We start from the raw sequence: 24435 nt of genomic DNA, 5'->3' as shown, positions 1-24435 counted from the left end.
CAGAGTCACACAACTAGTGAGTGTTATGTGTCTGAGGCTGGATTTGAACTCAGGTCCTCCTGACTCCAGGGCCAGTGCTCTATCCACTGCGCCACCTAGCTGCCCCCAATAGAACAATTTAAACTAAGATCTCCCCAACTCCAAGACCAGCATTCTATCCACTGTACCATCTAGCTGCCCTAGAAGAGGTCTTGTCCTGTTTCTTCTTAAAGGACAGAACTAGGAAAAATAAGTGGAATTTGCAAAGAAGAAAATATATGAAGAAACACTTCTCAAGAATTAGAGCTGCCCAAAGTGAACAGACCATCTAAGGAGGTAATGGGTTCCCCCTTCGTGGATAACTGCAGGTAAATCTATTTGACCACATCAGATACATTGTCAAGTATCATTCCGGTATGGGTTGGAGTATGTGGCCACTACATTCCTGTGATTCTGGAATCACCATTCATTTATTCAGAAAATCCATTCAATAACTATTTATTAGGTGTTTGGCAATACAAATCACTATAGATAATAAAGCTTTATAAAATGGGAAATACTTATGGAAATATGTTCTGTGTGACTAAACAAGTGTAACCTATATCAAATTGCTTGCCTCCTCAATGGGAAGGGGGAGGGAGAGAATTTGGAACTCAAATTTTTAAAAATGAATGTTAAAAATTGTTTTTTACATGTAATTGGGGAAAAATAAAATATTAAATTAAAAGAAAACTTCCCAAAAAAAGGGGGGAAGAAAATGGGACATAAGATAGTGACTTTTTATTTTAGGATTTTTCAAGTTTCTTAACAAACAGAATCAGTCTTCAATTCCTTTTTAGGTTCAAGATTTAATGTTATGCCAGTAAATAGACTCATTTGATCTAGGTGTTCCAGGGAGGCCAACTGTATTAGTATGTGTATGTATATATGTGCGTGTGTGTAAGTGTGTGTGTGTGTGTGTATACACACATACATGTAAGTATATGTGTACAAATATATATATATATATAAAATAGCTATTATTTATATGTTGTTGCTACTAATAGGGAGGTAGTATGGTACAGTAGGAAAAGAATTCGACTTGGGAATCACAGGACTACCTTTCTTCTTATCAGCTGTGTGACCCTGAAGAAATAACAAAAATTCCCTGTCTGTGCCTCAGTTTCCTCACTTGTAAAAGTCAATGATAACATATGATAATAAAATAGCATTTATATAGTAATTTAAGTTGTAGAAATCACTTATAAATATTACCTTTACAAATATATGATAAAAGCAGCGGTAGTATTGCTTTTCTGTTTCTATCTCCAGCACTCCAGCTTTGAACATTAGGAGCTTAATAGATGATTTTTCATTCATTCATTCACTCACCTCACCTGTTCATTCATTTACAACATTCCAGTCCTGCTATTTTCCCAGTTCACAGTACCTGGCACATAGTAGGCATTTAATATGTTTATCAAATGATTGATCTTTGTGACAATCAAATTTGATAATGCATGTCAGAGAGCTTTGAAAAAATATAAAACATGGAGACTTGTAAAATCATAAGGTCTTAAAGTATCATTATTATCAAAATATAGCATAGTATAATGAATGAATATTAAACTTGGAATCAGGATGACCTGAATTCAAATCCTACCTCTGTCACTTACTAGCTCTATGATTCTAGGAATGTCAGTCTCTTTGAGACTGAAACAATTGCTTAAGATGTCCACAAAATTCTTTTTAAATTTTTTTTTAATTTATAGAATTAAACAAACATTTCCATAACATAATACAATAAAAAGATGATTAAACATGAAACTGCAAATCTACTGTGCACAACTTGCTATTCCTTTCTAATATACAATAAAATGATATAAATTTCTTTTTCTTTCATTTTTCTTCCCTCCCCCCACTCCCTAGCATTAGGTTAGCATTAGACACAAATAGATGTAGGTATGCATGTATGTGTGTGTGTGTGTGTGTGTGTGTGTAATTATTCTATACATACTTCTATTTATCAGTTCTTTCTCTGGATGCAGATATTGCTTTTCATCATATGTCCTTTATAGTTAATTTGGATATTTATAATAGTCAAAATAACTTATTCACCTCAAGTCATTCTTAAAACAATATTGCTGTTACCGTACACAATATTCTCTTGGTTCTGCTCATTTCACTCCTCATTACTTCGAGCAAAGTCTTTCCATGCTTTTCCAAAATCATTGAGATCATCATTTCTTACAGCACAGCAGTACTCCACAATAATCATATACCACTACCTGTTCAGCCATTTCCCAATTGCTGGGCATCCCTGCAATTTCCAACTCTTTGTCACCACAAAGAGAACTGCTATAAATACTCTAGAACATGGAGATTAATTTCCTTTTTCCCTAATCATCTTTTAAAACAGACCAAGTAGTGGTATTGCTGGGTCAATGAGTATAGGTGATTTAATTACTCATTGGGCATAATTCCCGATTGCTTTCCAAAATGATTGGATCATATCACAATTTCACCAACAGTGAATCAGCATCTAAATTTTCCGTCATCTCCAACTTTTGTCACTCTCCCTTTCTTGTCATTGTAGCCAAACTGATAGATGTGAAATGATATCTCAAGGTTGTTGTAATCTGCATTTCTCTAATCAATAATACTTTAGAACATTTTATATGACCATAAATTGTTTCAATTTCTTCATTGAAAATTTGTCTGTTCTTATCCCCTGACTATTTATCATTTGGGGAATGACTTGTATTCCTACAGATTTGACAATGTTCTCTGCATATTATAAATATGAAACATTTATTTGATAAACTGTTCATAAATTTTCCCCCAATTTTGTTTTCCTTCTAATCTTGGTTATATATATTTAATTTGTACAAAAAAACTTTTAAATTTAATGTAATGAAATTATCCATTTTACACTTAATTTTGCTCCCTCTCTCGTTTATTCAAAAATTGTTCACCTATCCATAAGTCTGATAAATAATATGGTCTATGTTCTTGCAACTTTCTTGTAAAATCTCTCTTTATAGCTAGGCATTGTATCCATTTTGACCTTATCTTGGTAAATGGCATGTGAGATATTGGTCCATCCCCAGTTTCTGCGATATTGCTTTCTAGTTTTCCCAACAATTTTCACCAAATAATGAATTCTTATCCTAAAACCCTAAGTCCTTACACTTGTCAAACACAAAATTAGTATGTTTATTTGCTGCTGTAAATTGTATGTCTACTTTATTCCATTGATCCACCCTTCTATTTCCTAGCCAGTACCAGAGAGCCTTGACACTCACTGCATTTTAATACAGTTCAAGATCTAACACTGCTAAACCTCCTTCCTTTACATTTTTTTTCTTGATTTTCTTTGACATTCTTGACTTTTTGTTTTTCCAAATGATGATATCCACAAAATTACAGGATAATATCCTAACAAAATGGAAACATAAAATAGGAATGTACTGCTTTTTTAATTTTGGGGGAGCAGTAGTATGAATATAAGCTTTAATATCCTTTCATTTTATTCTATGAACTTATAAATATTATATATTTTCTCATAGAACAAGCATAATTTCCAGTATTCCCTGTAAGAATTTTGTTCTAATGGGGTTCAAAAAAGTTATATGGCATATAAAAACTAATAATTTGAAGATAAGCCTTCTAGTCAGTGTCCAAGTATTCACAAATAAATAATTCCCCTATTCTTTGACTGTATTGTAGAAAGTTTCTTATATTTAGCATCAGAACATTTGAACTGGACGCCCGAGAGAAATCAGAGCATCACACCCAATTGACTTTAATTGAGAGCGCGTTTATTTGAGACGGCCGGCGACGGACCCAGGCGTGCATTCCAGGGGCCGTCCCACCGAGGGTTTCATCTGAGATATTTATACTGTCCGGTTACAAAACAGGGTCCGGTGGGGTGCCGGGAAGGGAACAGGGTCCGGTGGGGTGCCGGGAAGGGAACAGGGTCCGGTGGGGTGCCGGGAAGGGAGCAGGGTCCGGTGGGGTGCCGGGAAGACAGATCAGGTTATTTACAGAACAGGATGTTGCACCCCCCGCCTTGAGGATTTCACCCAGGGTGTTGTAACAGCCGTTAGGGGAAGCTGAGCCAGAGGCCCCGGGGCGTGGTGCCCCTGGGTCCCTAACGGAGGGTCTATCACACATTGAAGCCTAAATCCAAGAATGACTATTTATTTTCTCCCTATGAGATTTGCTAGAAACCTCTCATATTCATTTTTCACATTTTTAAAAGGAGAGCATGATTTTAAAAATCCCTAAGGTTTACTCCATTTCTTAAAGGTACTGTGAGAGATGATCTCTCAGAAGTGAAGCGTCCTCAAAGGGTTAATAGTTCTTGTTAATAGTTCTCACAAAGGGCAGCAATTAGGAGATCACTCTTATTTGGAGAGAGATAAGGTCAGAAGCCAGATAGTAAAAGAGTGGGAGGAGAGAAATTGGAGGCACCTGGTGTAGATGGCCTTCTCAAGGAATTTAATTGTATTGTTGAAACACACTCCCTTCTGACCTTGTCAAAACCCCTCAGACCCTGTTTTTAAGCACGCAGTAGAATAAAATAGCCCTACCCCCCAACCTAAACTGTAAGACTTCGCGCCTTTTCTTGTCTTCGGGCAAACTTGTGTACTCTGTTGCTATGGAAGATTTCCATGAATAGATTGTGCCCCCTGAAGCCCAGCCAATGGGAGGAGGAACTCGCCTTAGGGTATAAATAAACCTTGCTTTCTGTACCCAGGCATCCTCCCCGGCTGGTGCTATTAGGGCAACCAGGGGCGGTATCCTTTCTGGTGAGAAAGCAATAAACTCCTTTCTGCTTTCAAGGTAACTAAGTCTTTGTTTTGAATTTGAGTAGTGGTCTCTGTCCCACACAGTATGAAAGGTTCTGACTTGGGCACAATCCTGCACTAATTTCGTCCTGTAGAAGGATCATAATATTTTTGAGGGGGTCATAGGAATTAGAGGTAGAAAGAACTTCAGAGATCACCTAGTTTTATATCTTCATTTTATCAGTGAGGAGCTAAGGGCTTAGGAAAATTTAATTATTTCTGTAAGATCATGGCACTTATGCGTCCAGCAGAGATAAGGGGCAATGCACAGGGCTTTCCTCTTGCTCCAAATCCTGTGTTCTTGCTACTCCATCAAGTAAACTTCTGCCTCGGTTTTGGTTTTTGTTTTCATTCTGAATATATCCTGTCAAATATTTTAATTTCAATAGTATTGATTTCATAACAAAAATCCAAGCTCAGTAAATACATTTGTGAATTAAGTACTCTGGTCAAGGTGAGAAGCCTTATTTAAATAGAAACTCACAGTCAATCAGACTATGTGGTATAACAAAGAGATTGTTGTTCCTGGAGTCAGGAAAACTCATTTTCCTGAGTCAAAATCTGGCCTTAGACTTATTAGCTGTGTGACCCTAGGCAAGTCACTTAACCTTGTTTGCCTCAGTTTCCTCATCAATAAAAAATGAGCTGGAGAAGGAAATGGAACAACTATCTAGTATCTTCTTTTTTTGTTTTTATTCCCAAAGAAAAAAGAATGAGAAAGCAGCTCTTTCTTTTTTTTCAATTGATGAACAAGGAGAAGAGGCGGGGTTGAAGGTGATAGGTAATGGGGAAGAGAACAAGGTGTCTTAGGGCCCTCTGGACTTGACCCCCATCAGTCCTCCTGGAAATGCTGCTGGAACAGATCCAAGCACTCTGGCTTCTTGGTGCAGCTGGACTTGAGTCAATATACTCGTCAGGCTTCCTTAAAGATAGGCACAGTGAGCTTGGCCAGGGTGCCCGTTGGAACAGAGCCCTTGAGCTTCTCTTCAGAGAGCTTGAGCTAGGGATGTTTCTCTCTACCAATCTACCTCCTACCCATCTATCTCTCCATTTACTACCATCTGTAGGTTGGTTCCTCTTCACTGTCTTCCTCTCAGGGTTGTAGTCGGGGGAAAGCAGGGGAAGATGGGCTCCTTAAACTCCTCCACAAAGCTACCTGGTCTGAAATCTATCTCTTCAAACTTGGTGCATGCTCAGGATCCTTTAGGTCCAGGACCAAGGCCTCCAAGTTCCTGAAGTGGTTCTGAGCATGTGGTACTCAAAGCTGTCACTCTAGCACTTGCAGAGGAGTTTCTGGACAATTCCTTTCATCTTGTCCACCTGCTCAAGGTTAGCTGTGACTTTCTCAGTACAGGACTCCTTACATTTGTCATCAGTATAGAGAAGAAGATGAACTGAAAGCCTGGAGGGGTCACCTGAACTCTGCAGGCATTCAGATACTTCTCCTGGGGCACCAGGGCCATAAAATATGGATGGCTGTTTTGGCAGGGGTAAGTGTACCCACACAGTGCCAGCACCCTCTTCTCTAGGCACTTGGTGACCCTAAAGCACTGAACAGTGTTGTACTTTCATTAACTATAGATTCCTCCAGGTACAGAGAGAAGGCCTTAAGACATGGTGCTGCTCCAGCATAAACAGATTTGAAGCTAATCAGAATCAAGCATGGGTCATCAACTCTCTTCAACTCTTCCAGTATCTCTGCCAAGAAAACCTCAAGTGAAGAATCAGATATGACTGAAAAATGACAGAAGAAGAAGAAGGAGGAGGAGGAGGAGGAGAAAGAAGAAGAGGAGGAGGAGTCAATCTGAAATCAAAGACAGCAGTTGTATAGAAAGCTGGACTTCCTAGAATCAGGAAGAGCTAACCTTATCTGCAAAATGTGGGAGTTGGACCGGATGGTCTCTAGGTCCTTTCCCAGATCCAAACCCATGATCCTATAGTAAGGCTAACCCCCATACACAAATACACAAGCCGTGAATTTGGTGGTTGTGCATCCCTCATTTTAAAAAGCCAGGGTTGAGTCTTTAAGTCAAAGAATCATAGAAAATTTAAAACTCAAAGAGAACTTGGGAGCCATGTAATCCAACCACCTCATTTTTACAAGTGAGACAACAGAGGCCCAGAGCACTTAAGCAATTTACCCATTGAATAAACATTTATTAAATGCCTACTCTGTGAAAATCATTGAGCCAGGCATAGGAGATACAAAGGTAGACAACAATCTAGTCTCTACCATCACAAAATTTACAATAGTGGAGAAGTAACTATAATTTGACATTTCTGCAATATAATCTAGCTTCTCACAACAACTTTGGGAGGTAGATGCTTTTATTATTTGCATTTTATAGATGAGGAAACTGAGACAGATGGAAGTTAAGTTTCCTGTCCAGGGCCACACAGACAGCTAATGTTTCAGACTGGATTTGACCTGATCTCTTTCTGGTTCCAAGGGCAGCCATCTATCCACTGCACCATTTAGCTGTCTAATAATTTGCAATTGGAAAAGTGCTCCCCTTAGAACAACTCTGTGAGGAAGATAAGGAATTTATCTTAAATACGTGGTCATGTAGCTTGTGATGAAAACGTGTTATGCAAAAGAGAAATCCAGATAAAGTTTTGTAAAAAAAAAATTAAAATAAAGAGATTTTCACATGGTGGAGAAGGGAAGGGTGAGGTGATACAATGTGTTGTAGCAATAAAAACACTCACTGGGAGCTAGAAGCACCTACATTCCAGTCCTATATTTAACAACAAACTATATGCATGAGCTAGGACGAGTTACATCCCTTTTCTGAGCACAAGTTTATCTTCTTGAAAAAGAGAGGATTGGTCACTACTGGATCTGTATCCCAAAGAGATCATAAAAAAGAAAAGGACCCACATGAACAAAAATATTTATAGCAGCTCTTTCTGTGGTGGCAAAGAATTAGATATTGAGGGGAATCCCATCAATTGGGGAATGGCTGAACAAGTTGTGGTACATGCATGTAATGGAATAATATGGTGCTATAAGAAATGATGAGCAAGCAGACTTCAGAAAAACCTGGAAAGACCTACATGAACTGGTGCTGAGTGAAGTGAGCAGAACCAGGAGAACATTGTATACAGTAACAGCAGCATTGTGTGATGACCAACTTTGATAGACTTAGCTCTTCTCAGAAATGCAGTGATCTAAGACAATTCCAAAAGACTCGTGATGGAAAATGCTTTCCACATCTGGAGAAAGAAATATGGAGTCTGAATGCAGATCAAAACAAACTATTGTCTCTTTTTTCCTGTTTTTTTTTCCTTCCTCATTGTTTTTTACTTTTGTTCTGATTCTTCTTTCACAACATGACTAAAGTGGATATATGTTTTATATGATTATACTTATAGAGCCTATATCAGATTGCATGCCATCTTGGGGAGGGGGAATGAGAGACAGGGGTGAAATTTAGAACTCAAAATCTTATGAAAGTAGGGGCAGCTAGGTGGTACAGTGGATAGAGCACTGGCCCTGAAGTCAGGAGGACCTGAGTTCAAATCTGGCCTCAAACCAAACACTTGACACTTACTAGCTGTGTGACCTTGGGCAAGTCACTTAACCCCAATTGCCTAAAAAAAAAAAATCTTATGAAAGTGAATGTGGAAAACTATAAATAAATTAATTTAATTTAAAAAAAGACAGGGTTAGACTAAATTCTTAAGCTCCATTCTAAAATTCTAAGAACATAGATTTGTAGAACTCCCTTGCCCCCTTCTCTCCTTTATCTTGCCCTATTAGTTTCCTCATCTATACTTTGAATTTTGTCCTATTCCTGATTCACTTATCCAGAGACTTCCAGTGAGAAGCATGCAGAATAAATCATTTAGAAATATTCTGTATCATAGTGAGAGAGATGCACCTAGTGACCATGATTAAACTCACAGTATAACCTTAAAGTGGAGTAGCCTCAAAGAGGAGATTGAGTGCTGGTTTTAGACATTGCAAGGTTTACTTAACCTCTGTGTGCCTTAGTCATCCCCACAGTAGGACTTATTTGCAAAGTAATGCTGTGTTACCATCACTGGTGCTCAGGAGCCGGCTTATACTAAATGAGAGCTCATTGTTAAATTTTCAGTGTGAGCATTTAGCAACCGCTAAAATCAGGATTTGATTTATTATATTGTTGATTGTCTAGACTTAAGAAAGTAATGGAGAGCATATTAATAATGTAGATTAAACTTGAAAGTGTGTACTGAATTTTCTTAAAGAGCCTGTTGGTTAAACGTTTACCAGTACACCTCTGGTGGCCATTCTTATTGGAGGAAGTTCCCTACACTGATGAAATCAGAGACCCTTAACATAAAAATTAAAATACCTAGTATTTATATAGTACTTTGAAGTTGGCAAAGTGCTTTACAAAATTATCTCATTTGATCCTCATGCCAACCCTGTGAGGTAGATACTGTTATTGATTTTTTATAAATAGAGAAATTGAAGCTGAGAGGTTAAAGTGACTTGCCCAGAGTATCACAGCTAAGTAAATATCTGATGTATGGGGTGCTCAGGGTGGACTAGCACCTCTGGTGTGAGGGCTTGCTGGGCCCTTTTCAGTGCTCCTCAACATGCCTTTTGTGTTCACCTGCTACTCAACGTTCACCTTTGGCTCCAAGAAGCTGCATCATATACAGTGGCCACACCCTAGTAAAACCTGCTTGGCAGATGAGCTAAACCATGTTGAGGGTAACCAAAGGGTCTCAAACCTGTAGGTGAGTTAAGGAATACCTACCTCAAACATGTGAAATCTTCCCTTCTTGGAATGTGAGTGTGAGAACAATTTATTCCAAAAGCCATGAAGGCAGCTGAAGTAGGTGCTGTGGAAGGCTTAGGATTTGGTCAGATGTCAAAGAGGTCTGACCAAGGTCATCCATTGCATTCTGAGCTATTGTCAGTCATCCTGACATTTTTTTTTTTTTGCCACTGGACTTCAATGACTCTAAAAGAGAGAGTGAGGCTGATAACTTTGCTCCATTCTGTCTCATTTAAATTTAATTCACACACACTCAAAAGTGATGTCATTGGTCTTTGAAAACCAAGGATGAACAACAACAATAAGTGTTTGGTGCAAGATTTGAACTCAGGTCTTCCTGACACCATGCCTAGCCTTCTATCCATTTCACCATCTAGATGCTTCTAACTTATGATGTGATTAATGCTGCTATGTATAGCTCAGCTATGAAGTTTTGCATTAGGATTTATACTGAAGTCATTGTTCATTCAACAAATAACACATACACAAACGCAACCAAAGTTAGTCTTGTTTCCCTCTGGTATCATGAAATCTCTGCATGATATAATGTCACCTACTTCTAGTGTGAAATCAAGTCAAAATGCCTATGCTACTTCAAACAATAAGGTTGATATCTGACCTAAACTTACTCTGCTATTTTGACCACAGAACTCAAATTCAGCAAACATTTATTACGTGGCTATCATGTGTAAGGCATTGTCATAGGCAATGAGAAAAGAAGGGGAAAGGAATAAACATTAATATATCACCTATTATGTACCAAGCACTAAGCTCAGTGCTTTCCAAATATCATCTCATTTGATCCTAGCAACAGTTCTGCAAAGTATGTGCTGTTATGATCTCCATTTTATTATTGAGGAAACTCAAGCAGTCAGAAATTATGTGATTTGCCCAGATTCACATAGCTAGTAAGTGTCTAAGGCCACATTTGAAATCAGATCTTCCTGACTCCAGGGCTAATGCTCTATCCACTGCAACACCAACTACCTCTAACACAAATCGAAAATACAAAGGCAAAAGGAAATTGTTTTGACCTTTCAGGAACTTACTTCCTATATGAGGACATCATATGCATACAGATAAATAAATATGAAATAATTTCAGGAAGTAGAGGCACTAACAAATAGAAAGGGAAATAAAATAAGGCAAGGCCTTCAGAAGAATATAGCACTGAGCTGAACCTTGAGAAAGCTTAGGATTCTAAGAGTCAAAGATGAGGAGAGGGTGTTTGATGGCCCAAGGTGTTTGAACAACCTTGTAGAAATGTGGAGAAGAGACATGAAATACCAGTCTGAGGAATGGCCTAGTTACACTAGCCTCCTCGCTGTTCTTCACAGAAGACATTCCAATTCCTTTATCTGGACATTTTCACTGCCTGTTCCCCATACCTGGATGTTCTTCCTCCTTCTCTCTGCCTCCTGGACTCTTCCTTGCCCCATTTCAAACTGATCTTCTTTGAGAAGCCTTTCCTATCCATCCCCCCCACACCCTTACTGCTAATACCATCTCTCTATGAAATACTCCATTTTATCCTGTGTTTGTTTTGTGTGTGCCAGACCTGGAGTCAGGAAGTCTCTTCCTGAGTTCACATCCAGCCTCAGACATTTACTAGCTGTGTGACCCTGGGCAAGTCACTTAACCCTGCTTACCTCATTTTCCTCATCTGCAAAATGAACTAGAGAAGGAAATGTCAAAACACTCCAATATCTTTGCCAAGAAAACACCAAACGGGGTCATGAATGGTCAGACATGACTGTAAAACAACCGAAAAAATTGTTTTCATGTCATCTCCCTCATTAGACTATGAGCTCCTTGAGAGCGGGGACTGTTTTTATTTTTCTTTATTTGTCTACTCAGAACTTAGAAGAGTGTCTGGCACATAATAAACACTTAATAAATGCTTACTTAGAATGTGTGGATGGAAATAATATGGAATATATATGTGAAAAGGTGAATAGAAGACATTGAGGATGACAATAAATACCAGCCTGAAAATTTTGCATTTTATCCTTTAGGCAAGTGGGAGTCTCTTAAGAATCCTTAGCAGTGGAAGTGACATGGTCAGACCTATGTTGGTGCTACATGGAGGATAGTTTGGGGAGGGGAGAGACTGGCAACTGGAAGTCCAAGTAGAGGGCTATCATAATAGTAAGGGAAAAGATTGATGAGACCCTGAACTAGACCAGTGATATGGAGAGAAGATCAATGTGAGAGATATGATGAAGGTAGGCTCGACGAGACTAGCATCTGATAGGGTATGTAGAGTGAAGGATAGAAAAGAGTCAAAGATAACCAACTCCAAGGTGGCAGATCTGGGGGATTGAAAATTTGAGAGCAACCTCAATGGGAATAGGTTACCTTGGAGCAACAGGTTAAAATGGATATATCAGGATAGAAATTTGATGTAACATTCAGGTCATTATTATATTGATATTTGATTCAAATCTGTAACAAATGTGGAGCTTCAGAAAGTTTCATGTATAAAGGAGGAACAAAGGGCAACCAGAAAATGATAAGTGATCTGAATGTTTCAGTTCAAGGGCATTTGGTATGGTTAATGAGGGACGTTCAGCAAGGTTAGGAGGATAAATTGGTGAGAGAGAAATGGAACAATTCACTCTTCCCAAGTGGTAGCTGACTTTACCTTTATTTCTATTTTTGTCTGAAAATGGCTGTTGCTTTTGACTACATGGCTGTCTTAAAGGAAATTAATGAAACAGACTAGTCTGTTCATATTTCAAACCCTATTACAAAATAAAACCTTTATAAAAAGATGTGTTAAATAATTCAATGAGCAGATTATTATTGCAGTGAATTAAATTAATGGACGTGGTAGATCCCTAATCCCCTAGTGGAAAGACGGTTTTAATTCTGTAATCCCAACTGGATGTGAAAAACACTTAGATGAGCACTATAAACACACATTTTCTATTCTGCTTAGAAACATAATAATGGTTTAGAGACATTTATTAAGAAAACATCAACTCTATTTGCACATTCTTAAAAAGAATATTAGAAAAAAGAATTTTAATTTTCGTGAGTATAATTTGTTAATATAATTAGAATAGAATACAATTAGGTGCTTTCAGATCTTTCAGTGTTAATTAAAAAGCTAATAACTTGAATAGCTATAAATACTGAATTACAGGGGCTAATGCTCCAGGCAGTTAATCCTTTATTTGTCATTTACTAAAGACCATTTAACTAGCATGCCATGTTTCATTCAGAATGCATCATTTTCTGACAGGGGTCCCCAACCAGTAGATTGGGGAGAGTTCCAAACCTTACCTGATAAGTCTCCAAGTCAGTTGGCACTGCCAACTCCTATTTTCTATTGCTGAGACAGGTATCCAGAAAGGAGGGCAATACTGCTGGCAAAGGCACCACCTCTCTTGCTCTAATTAGGGATCTTTAGTGGCAGTAAAATCTTTTCCCTGTCAGAGTGAGAGAATCTCAAAGTATGGGATAATTCAAAATCACACACACACACACACACACACAGAGTTGAGGAGATGGACTTTATTGCTTCTTTTTGCCGCCTAGTTAAGTTGGTTCCAATGTGCAGTCCCATTTTGACACTGTTTCACATTTACTATGATTCTACATGCAATTTTTTTTCTATTTTTGTATATACTTACTTATGTACCTCTCATCTCCCCTAATAGAAGGTAAGCTTCTTGAGGGCAGGTACTGTTTCTTTATTCTCTGTCCCTCTGTGCCTGGCACAGTTACTGGCATATAGCAGGCATTTAATAAATGATTTTTCATTGATTGTTTGATTTATTTAAGCTACATTTCACAAATGCTACATTCTAATCAAACAAGGCTCTTCAAACTTGCTCACACAAAACTCACCATCTGCTGGCTCTGTGCATTCACACAGGCTTCCCAAACCTGGGATAAAGTCCTTTATTTTTATTTGTTAATATCCTCTGCCTTTAAAACGTAGCTCATCTGAAGCGTCCTTCATGAAACCTTTATCCAACTAAAATGGTTTACTCCCTCCACCAATATTCTTAGAGAACTTTGATGGAAATGTGTATGGTACAATGTGAGGAATCTTGAATTGGGAATCAGGATACCTGAACTTGAATCCAAGTCTGGACATTTGCTACCTGGATAATTCAGGTCAAGTCACAACTTCTCTGGGCCTCAGTTTCCTCATCTTTCAAGTCAGGGGGCTTGATCAGATGGCATCTAGGGTCCAGTGGATCTATGATCCTATGCCTCCTTTGCCCCAACTATCTTATGATACATAGTTAGGTACTGCTTAATGTGAATAGCAAATCCTGTGAAATAATTACAATATTTGAATTTGTACTATGTATTTCCATTGAGCTGAAAACAGTTGCCAAAGTTTATGTTATTTTGCTTTTGAATACTGTGAATTCCAATACATGAAACCACTTCATGGGATTTATTATTCTCACTAATCAGGAACTTTGTATTATATGACTTTTACCCACCTTTTACTAGAATGTAAGCTCCTTGAGGACAGGATCTGTGTATTTATTATTTCATCTTAATATCACCTCCTGTGCCAAACATGTTTTTTTGTGCGCAGTAGGTGCTTAATAAATGTTGTATAACATAAATTAAATAGCATTTTTCATAATCAGATAGAAATAAATATGTATAAACCACTGACTGTGCTAATCTGCTTTCCTCCATATTCTCCCCCAATTCACTCCTACACCTATCCTTCATTCTTTTTTCCGTCTTCCTTAGCACTGTAAACATGCAGTGACAGAAACTGCCTTGTATCAATGTCTGAATCTAAAACAATAAACCAGTGAACTCTACAGCTTTACAAAGAAATAAACTCTGCTTTAGTAACCAAACCATAAGCTCTTGGAACTTTGGTGAGGTAAGAGCTCAAAGAGCAAACTATAGAAACGGGCATGTTTATCAATGCAAAACCATTCTTCAAAGGAGATTTTGTTTCACTATCCTAGCAGTTTTTTTCAAAAGGGATATATATTGCATTCCATTGGAAAATGTCTTGAAATGAAGCAAGCATTTCATGCCCATATCCAAAAAGGAGATCAACTGATCAGTCACATTAATGTTTTCACAAGTGAGTGAGAATGTGATTGTTTTGTCAAGAAAATATCAATTTTATATTGAAATTATAATCAAATAGCAACATATTTCTTGGTGCCACAAAGAAAATGGGATTTCAAAAGAGCTAGCATTAAAAGAGAAAAAAAAAAAGGAAGAACAACATCTGAACAGGGAGCTTACATTATCTCTTGCCAAGGAAAATATGCAACCATGACACATATGTGGTAATTTCAACCCACAATGATTTACCTTCAGGAAATCATTAATTCTTTCCAGCATTTTAAAATAGTGGCATGCTGATGGGACTCCTAAAAAGCACAGGTAGGAAACATTGATTGTTGTACTCTGCTCAAATCGTCTAATGTTTCTCAAACTTGTATTGCATTTGAAGGGTACATTGGTGATAATTAATTTCTGTTTCTACATGGGCAAAGCAATGTAGACAGTGTGAGCTATACCTTATTACCCTGTATTTTGTATGAGAAGATTTTGCAAACAGGTACATAAATTCAAAAGGGAAAACAAAATGCAAGAAAGGCAATTTCTTTTCTCAATCAATATACAACAGTTAGGAATAATTTGGGAATTTTTCAAAGAGTACATTTAAGAAATTCTTGTAACTACTCTGGAAAAAATGCCATTTGTGCACTACTGATAATTTCATTGTAGCTATGGCTTGTTCTTGTGGGAGTTCCCTATGTGGGAGAACCAAAAAGAGAAATTACATTCTATAGGTCAAGGGTAGGGAACCTGCAGCCTGGAGGTGACATGTGGCCCTCTAGGTCCTCAAATGCAGCCTTTTGAGTGAATCCAAACTTCACAGGAGAAATCCTCCTAATAAAATGATTTGTTTTGTAAAACTTGGACTCAGTCAAAAGGCAGCACCCAAGGTCCTAGAAGGCCACATGTGGCCTCGAGGCCACAAGTTCCCACCCCTGCTATAGATGATTCTCAATAACTGCAAAGAACTTGTTGCTTGAGTAGAAATGCTACAAAAATAAATAAATCAAACTTGGGGTGGGGAGAGGGATCATTCTATCCTAGAGTGTGTGAAGGAGAAGAAATCTAGCAATAGTCTGACCTACACCCTAAATTTGGGAAAATCATATTTCAAAGTGTTCAAAGGAGAAGTAGGTAAAATTCCATTGACTAATATGCTACAGGGGAAGTTAAATCATGAGAGTTAAGAGGTGCCCAAGAACAACATACTGAAAATACAAAGGGAAACAATTCCAATGTGGAGGGAAAATAGCAGCAGTGGATACACACTAAAGTAGACTTCTTTTAATCTAGGATCTATGGACCTACAGAAGGACCATAGAAGGGGTCTATGGATAAGTATATTTCAAAGGACCTATGACCTTGGATTGGAAAAATTACCTTTTAATTTCAACATAAGTAGTTTCTTCCTATATACTTCACGTATTTTATTTTATCTATTTAAAAATTTAATTTTGAGATGGATCCATAGTCTTCACCAGACTATCAAAGGGATCCATCACACACACACACACACACACACTTAAAACCTCAGTAGTAAAGTTTAAGTGACAAAATAGAACTGTCTCTTAGATTTCATCTAGAATACTGTGATAATGGGATCACAACAAAATTTGGACTTTTCTATTTATTTATTTATGTATTCATTCATTCATTTGTTTATTTGCTTATTTTTTTATGCTGGCCTCAAAGAAGAAAATATTCCCTTTCCCCTTGGCTTTGGGTTCCGTTATTCCCGCAAACTTACTTGAAGCTGGACCCCTGAACAATGAATATAGACAACACAGAATTAATGGTTGTGATACTGTAAGACTGGCACCTTAGCTGCAAAATCTTTTGTTCCATATAAAGCGATGCTAATCAGTTATGAGAAATGAAATGAAAGCTTACGGAATGCATTTAGCAAGCATGACAGCAGTGACATTTTTCATACGTACACTGCCAGAGAAATCAGTATGGTACTAAACCTCATGGTACAATTCTTTTCTTGTACAACCTTGATCCCTTGCCATGTAATCTGCAATTTATGTCTAAATGTGTGTAAGCCGAGCTAATGTGCATGTTCTTTGTGTTTTTGGCAGATTGAAACCACTTCTCATCCAAACTCTCTCGAATCTAGCCAATTTTCTGAAGTCTTCAAAAGAATCTTTACTTTTGGCCTAAGACTCAGCGTGAGAATTTTCAGACCCAGAGGAGGTTTTGTTTACAAAATCAGAAGAGACAAGGATCAAAATGCAGACAAGAACAGAGGAGGTGATACAACGTAAGCCCCTTTTGGGTTCATGTTCCAAACTTCAGAATGAGAGCCAGCTCAGCACTGTGAAAAGGTTAATTTTCTTCCACATGAAGTAAAGCATTTCTCCAGCTAGGGGAAAAAAAAAAAGCACTTCCAATATCAATATTAGTCAATAATCTCTGCTGAGAGTCCAGCCCTAATTAGGTGAGTATTTACATTATAGTTCAGCTATAAGCAATGACAGGCTGTCTAGATCATGGAGGAAGTACTCTACTTAGTATAAGTATCATACACAGAACATTATGCTATCATAGGCCATCCCCAATTGTAATTGGGAAGGGGGTGGCAAATAAAAACAATCGAAGGGCTTACTATAGCTCTTGTTTCATTATTTTCCAATTTAAAAAAAATATCTGCTTCTAATAGTTCTAAATTGTTCAGAAAAACCAGTATATTTTTCTTGAACTATCATTTCTGAAAGTGTGATATCTTATTGTCTTCTATTTCCTTTATTTCGTGAAACTTCTTCCTACTGCAGGTTTTCAAGCCTCAAACCTGGAGAAGCTGCAAAGTTTAGAAAAGACACTTTATGCAGAAGACTTGGATTCAAGTTCTGGTTTTAAAAGTTATTAACTGTGTGACCCTAGGCAAGCCACCTAATGTCTCTAAGCCTCAGTCTCCTCATCTACAAAATGGGAAATATATAATAATTGTACTCTCTACCTCATAGAGTTGTCACAATAATTAAGTGAGATAGTGGGAGAAAACTAATTTGTAACTGCAGAGTTTTATTAAATAAGAATTATTCTTATTATATCTTTCTCAGCAAATGGGTGACTCCCATATGTGCCCTGAAAGTCATTTGTTTAATTATAGTCTCAGTTCTAAAAGCTAACCTAAAGTCTAATCAAACCAGCAAGCATCTACTAACTGTTTATTATGTGCCAGATAACGTGGTAAGCTCATCTAGGAATGTAAATAAAAGCAAAAAAAAAAAAAAAAGACAATCCTTTTCCTTGAGACTTTTACATAGAATGAAAGAAAATAAGTCATGAAAGAAAGTTGGAATGAAAGTGGAAGTGGGAAATGAAGGTACTCAGAGCAGGGGCACTGTAGAGAAAATATAGGAGGAATGTCAGGATTACAGCCAGAATAAAGTGGACATAAGTGGCCAGGGAATCCTTCAAAAGGAGGTTCTGGGAGGAACCAGCCAATCAAGGAAAGTGAGGAGGGTACTTCTAGTGTGTAAAATCCAGGTCTGGAGTGAGCTTCCAGGGTAAAGAGGTTGTTGTGGCATTTTAGAGAATATCTGGGAGGAGAATAAGGACTATAGACTGGAGATGAATGAAGAGTATAGATCATCCTGGAACTGAAAAAAACAGATATTATGATAAAAATCAAAACAGTTTAAAACTGAGGATAAAATTTCAACAGGGAAAGATAGATCTTATACTCTGATGTGTGTGTATGTGTATATGTATGTGTGTATTTACATATATGAACATGATTGTTTACATGTTATATCTCTCTTTTAGAATGTGAGCTTTCTGAGGGCAGAGAACATGCTGTCCCTTAACTCTGTGTCCTCAATGTTTAGCATAGAACTGGACATATACTAAGCTCTTAACAAATGCTTGTTGATTTAACCTAACAAATATGGAGCACTGACGTCATTATCAGGCCATATTCCAGGCATTTAATATATTAGGATCTGAATTCTGCTGTAATTTATACACACACACATATATTAATATGTGTATGTGTATGTGTATATATGTGTGTAAATTATATATTAATATACTGTATATTTTTGTGTATATTATATATTATATGTAATATTATAAAATTAATAATAAACATAAAATAAACAAATATGAGTAAATAATAACAAATAATATAACCATTATATAATATTATATGATTTATACAAGCACACAATATATTCACGTATAATATATATGTGTATACATATACATACATATATACACATACACATATCTGTACACACATATATGCATATATATGTGTATATGTGTGTATTTTGTGATATGTAGGAAAGGTAGGAGGCCAAGTTACTTTCCCAGGGTAACAATTAATAGACATTGGAGGCAGGATTAAAACCCAGGTTTTCCTGACTCCAAGTCCAGTCAGTCATCTATGCACTGTGCCATATTGCTGATATTTCAGCATTTTGCAGATGGAGAAACTGAGAGTTAGAGAGGTTCAGTGACTTCTCCATGGTTACACAACTAATAAATATCCAAGGTAGGATTTGAAAAGTTGTCTGAGCCAGACTAATTAATCAATTAACAAGAATTTAGTCACTTACTATATACAAGGCACTGTGCTAGTGTAAAAAAAGAAATTGAGAAGTCTTTCTGGGCAAAGAAACCAACCTTTATTAAGAGAAACAAAGGCTGGGTCTACAGTCCGCCCAGTATGATCTGAGATTCCAAGATATAAAATCCATAGATATTTGTATGTCTCTTGATTCACGTATGGTGCAATAAAGTCCTCTAGAAGCTGATTCATGAAAGATTACATTTTGCAGGTCATAATGTCCAAACTTTGTTCTTTTCTAAGATATCACGATTAGCCCTTTGTGGGTGTTTCTTACTTCAATCATTTTAGTATGTAGGTATGCTTATTATGATCACATACTTAAGATACACACTTTATAATGACTTAGCTACACTTACAAGGTTAACTAACATAGGAATTTCCCTGAGACTACATCATCGTTTGGTTACATATAGGTGTTTTTTAACCAGGACTATGTTTTTACTATAAATCACACAGTTATAAAAGATGACCAAAGCAATACAAAGCAAAGCACTTCAAAGCATAGATTATTGATCTTTTTCTTTTCACTAGGCATTAGGAAAGCAAAGACAAAAATAAAAAGTCAGTGCCTTAATTCAAGAAACTCATGGGTCCTTCATGTCTTGAATGCCCTCCCTCCTCTGCTCTGCCTACTGACCTCTGGCTTCCTTTAAGTCTCAACTAAAATCTTATCTTTTACTGGAACTCTTACCCAATCCCTTTTAATTTTAATGTCTTCCCTCTGTTAATAATCTCCTTTTTATCTGTAGATCGTTGCTTTGAATATATTTGTTTACATGTTGTCTTCCCCAATAGATTGTAAGCTCTTTGAGGGTAGGGACTATCTTTTGTTTCTTTTGTATCCCTAGAGTTTAGCACAGTGCTTGGCACATGGTAGGTGTTTTATAAATGTTTCTTAATTGATTGCGCTAGAAAAGAAAACACAAGCACAGAATTTCAGAGTTGGAAAGGAGCTCAGACCAAAATCATAAATAACTCCAATGTCCAATGTATCACTCTATCCATTACAACATATTGTTTCTTCTTCTTTATAGACAGAATATTCAGAATTACATGGCCTTCTGAACATCTAACACCTCTACAGTGTTTATTTATAAATATTCCTGGGAAATATAAACTATATAGATGGGAACTAGGTTATATAACAGAAAAGTAGCACAGCAGGGAACCCCCCACCAACTGTCCACTAGCTTTTTAGTCCAATCTAACATCCATAAATAAAAATATAATAATTGAAGCAGTGCTATACTCTATACTTGAACAGTTATTAGTCATTAGGTGAAATTGACAATAAAGGGTGATCTGAATTAGTGAAATCTTTGAGGCAATTTTAGATTAGTAGAATTTATTTTAAATACTTTTTTTTCTGCCAGCAAGGAGCTGAAATATGCACATATGTAGTATTAATAAAAGTTTATTATACCTCATGAAAATATCAGTAGAAAAAAATACATTATTGTCCTTCTTGTCAATTCATTATAATGCCTTACTCTTACTGGACTAGCTCAAACATATCTTCTGCAAAATGGCTTTGATAATTATCATTTGTTTAAAAAAATCTTAATAAGAGAAGAAACTTTTTCCTCTGTGCTACCACCACCATTAAAGTACTTTATAAGAAACCAAAAGATATGTTTTTTCCTTTGAAATTTTATGCTATGTCCAATTGTCAATGATTTTAAAAACCAGCAACATCTGTGTTCCCCTCGATAAAATTTTCTCAAAAAGCTTGGCTGCTTTCTACTTGTCTTTCTCTCTCCAATATTCTCTTGTCTAAGACTAAAGGTATTTGAAAGAGAACGAGTACATGCAATGGGTATGCCAGTGGTACTTATAGTGGTCATTTTATCATATTGACCAAACAAAAAAAAAAGCAATCTAAACAAGTCACAAAATCTAAGTTTCTGTCTGTAGTGAATTGTGAGTCTAGTAACCTGTGATTTAAGAGGTAATTGATCTTTCCTGGCCATTTCCCATTATTAAGATTACTGTGATATAAACTTGTACCATACTAAGGAAGTGAAAGAACAACCCTATGGAGAACTCACATATCCAGATGAACCTTATTCAAAGATATGATCTAGCTGACTGAATCCCAAGATGAATTCAACATATGGCAAGAACACAGATCTTGATATGTTCTTGTTTCATCTTCCTTACAAAAGGGCCATGTTTTCTCAAGATACTCTATGCTGACATCAAATACTAATGGAGGTAGGCTATCTACAAAGAAGGCAAGCAGTGCAGTTTTAGTTCCAACCTATGCTTTGGGATTTGGGGTTATTACAATTGATTCAGGCACTTACGCAGGGAGGAATACTAATCTTCCTGACTCATTGTTGGCTTTAAAAGTTTATCATATATTTCATATACGTGGTATTCCTCCCATTTATGTGATCTTGCAGGTGGCCATAATATTAACTGTACCAGGATGACACAGACACACACATATGTCAATTTATGTACATATGTGTACATTTGCATTTATACATATGTATGCATTATCCAATAATATAGTTTTTGTTGTTGTTGTTGTTCTTGTTGTGTGTATACTTGCAATGGGAACACTAATAATTCTTATAGTAGTCATTTTATTATATTTACTAAACAAAAATTTAATTTAACAGCAAATGAAATGAGGCTTCTAGATTAAAGTAATTATATAAGATCACAAAAAACATCTAAATCTCTGGCTATAAAGAATTGTGGGACTAGTAACAACACAATTATAGCATATCTATATCACAAAATTACATAAATATAAATGCATATATATATTCTATAATTATAACTATATATATATGTGTATGTATACATATAGAGATATACATTCCACACACAAATGTAGGCTGCTTTAATAGCAAAAGGTGTCCAAAAAATCCCTGTCATTAAAATGCATCTTCTACATTATGCATGCTATGTGTGATTGTTTAATCACACCATTTCAGTAGCATAATTTTTCATTATTTACCAAGAATTGAAAATGCATTGGCGAGCATACTTTGTGTAGAGTAAATGACTTTATCAATATAGGCATAATACTTAAATGGCACCTGCAACTTCCCCAGGGCCCTCTTCTGTCATCCTCATTTAAGTAAAGTCTTCATTGATATCAGCCTGAAAGCCAACAGAACAGAAAGACTGAGTCAACTTGAAGTGAATGGAACTTTTGCTTCAGTCAAGCCAAAACATTTTTTAAAAATTCTATTTCTCAGCATGTAGTGAATTCTCTGCCAATATCCCTGAGAACTGGGATAGAAACAGAATGCTATTTAGTAAAGTAAAAGAAGAAGGTATTCCCAGGATCTCTTCATCCTCCCACATTAATTAGGTAAAAGTCTGGTCAAACAGATGGATATATTTCAAGTCCTTGAAACCAACTCTTTCTCTACATGACCCTCAAAAAATCTTAAAGTTGCTATAATAAAAATCAGAATGTTTAAAAAGTAAACAAATAATCTTCTTATATTGTACTCTAAACAATGCAATTTCCCTTCTGTGCTCTTTTGCCTCTAGTTGTGTGTTAATAATCAAATATTTAGCCAGTGTCACAGTTTTTGTTGTTGGCCATTATTATTTTTCCCCACAAAGACACTTAAATACAGCCATTGTCCCACATATTTTGATTGCTCTATAAATGTGAATAGAGGAGAGTGATTTTTCAAAAGTGGTAAAATATTTATTAGACATTGGCATTAATTTTGGCAGAGAAACCACCTCCCACCCTAGGCCAAACATGCTATATTTAATGTCACACACAAATTCCTTTTTTTATATGAGAAAGGGATGAGTGGTTACATCTGGTATTTAATGCCTCCTAGTTAATAATTCTTTATCAGACCATACAGAAGAGCAAAACTTGTATTCAATCAGATGTTTATGTCCAAGGCTTGAAAAGGAATTTCAAATGAGTACAAACACCTCTTCCTTCCCCTGACTCAAGTTTCCTGCCTATCAGGCATACATACAAATACATACATATGAACTGGTTATTCAGATATTATATAGGCCAAAAGTTTTTCATTTGAGGATCTGTAATTTTTTTATCTTTCCTATTTTGATATTTGTATTTCAATGTAATAGTTTTCTGATTTTGTTTACTTTCATTTATACATTTAAAATATTATTTTCTGCTTTCCTGTTGGTGCAAGATGGAGGTGCAGATCTTCAAGAAGAGGAAGGAAGTTTGTTGCTGATGGCATCTTCAAAGCTGAGCTGAATGAGTTTCTCACCAGGGAGCTGCCTGAGGATGGCTATTCTGGGGTGGAGGTTCGAGTAACCCCAACCAGGACAGAAATCATCATCTTGGCCACCAAGACTCAGAATGTCCTCGGGGAGAAGGGTCTCTGGATTCGTGAACTGACAGTTGTAGTTCAGAAGAGGTTTGGCTTCCCTGAAGGCAGTGTAGAGCTGTATGCCGAGAAGGTGGCCCAGAGGTCTCTGTGCTATTGCCCAGGCCGAATCCCTATGTTACAAACTCCTGAGAGGTTTTGCTGTGCGTAAGGCCTGCTATGGTGTCCTCCGCTTCATTATGGAGAGTGGAGCAAAGGGATGTGAGGTGGTGGTGTCTGGTAAGTTCAGAGGCCAGAGGACCAAGTCCATGAAGTTTGTGGATGGCCTGATGATCCACAGTGGAGACCCCATCAACTACTACTTCGACACAGCTGGGCGCCACGTCCTCCTCAGACAGGTTGTATTGGGAATTAAAGTCAAAATCATGTTGCCCTGGGACCCAAGTGGCAAGATTGGCCCTAAGAAGCCCCTGCCCAACCACATGAGCATCGTAGAGCCCAAGGATGAAATTCTTCCTACCACCCCCATCTCAGAGCACAAGAGTGGGAAGGCAGAGCAACCAGCTATGCCCCAGCCAGTGCCCACTGCATAACAGGACTCTGTGATACCTGGAATGGTGTACCCAAGGCTCTTCTGTAAAGATCTTTAATAAAATCTTTTTAAAAACAAAAGAAATATGTGTGTGTGTATATATATATATATATATATATAGAGAGAGAGATAATATATATATATAATTTTCTGAGGACTCCACAATCTTTACCAGACTGCCAAAAAAGGCTCACAAAATAACACAGAAAGGTTAAACTCTTTGCTAGAGGTATTGCCTAATTTTGAATATCATAGATTGAAACATAGAAGGGACCTTATAAGTCATTTAATCAAATCCGCCTTTTTCAAGAAGAACTGAGTCCCA

The 24435-nt window shown here is 36.9% G+C and overlaps 1 pseudogene; it reads left to right on the top strand.

Moving 5' to 3' along the window:
- The first annotated feature begins 318 nt into the window (after positions 1 to 318).
- Positions 319 to 24135, top strand: LOC114049119 (annotated as a pseudogene).
- Positions 24136 to 24435: the final 300 nt, after the last annotated feature.

This window comes from Vombatus ursinus, unplaced genomic scaffold (genome assembly GCF_900497805.2).
Source record: "Vombatus ursinus unplaced genomic scaffold, bare-nosed wombat genome assembly UNPS02014797.1, whole genome shotgun sequence".
Taxonomy (NCBI): Eukaryota; Metazoa; Chordata; class Mammalia; order Diprotodontia; family Vombatidae; genus Vombatus; species Vombatus ursinus.
Note: the sequence above shows the minus strand (reverse complement) of the source record. Positions and strands in the feature narration are given on the sequence as shown.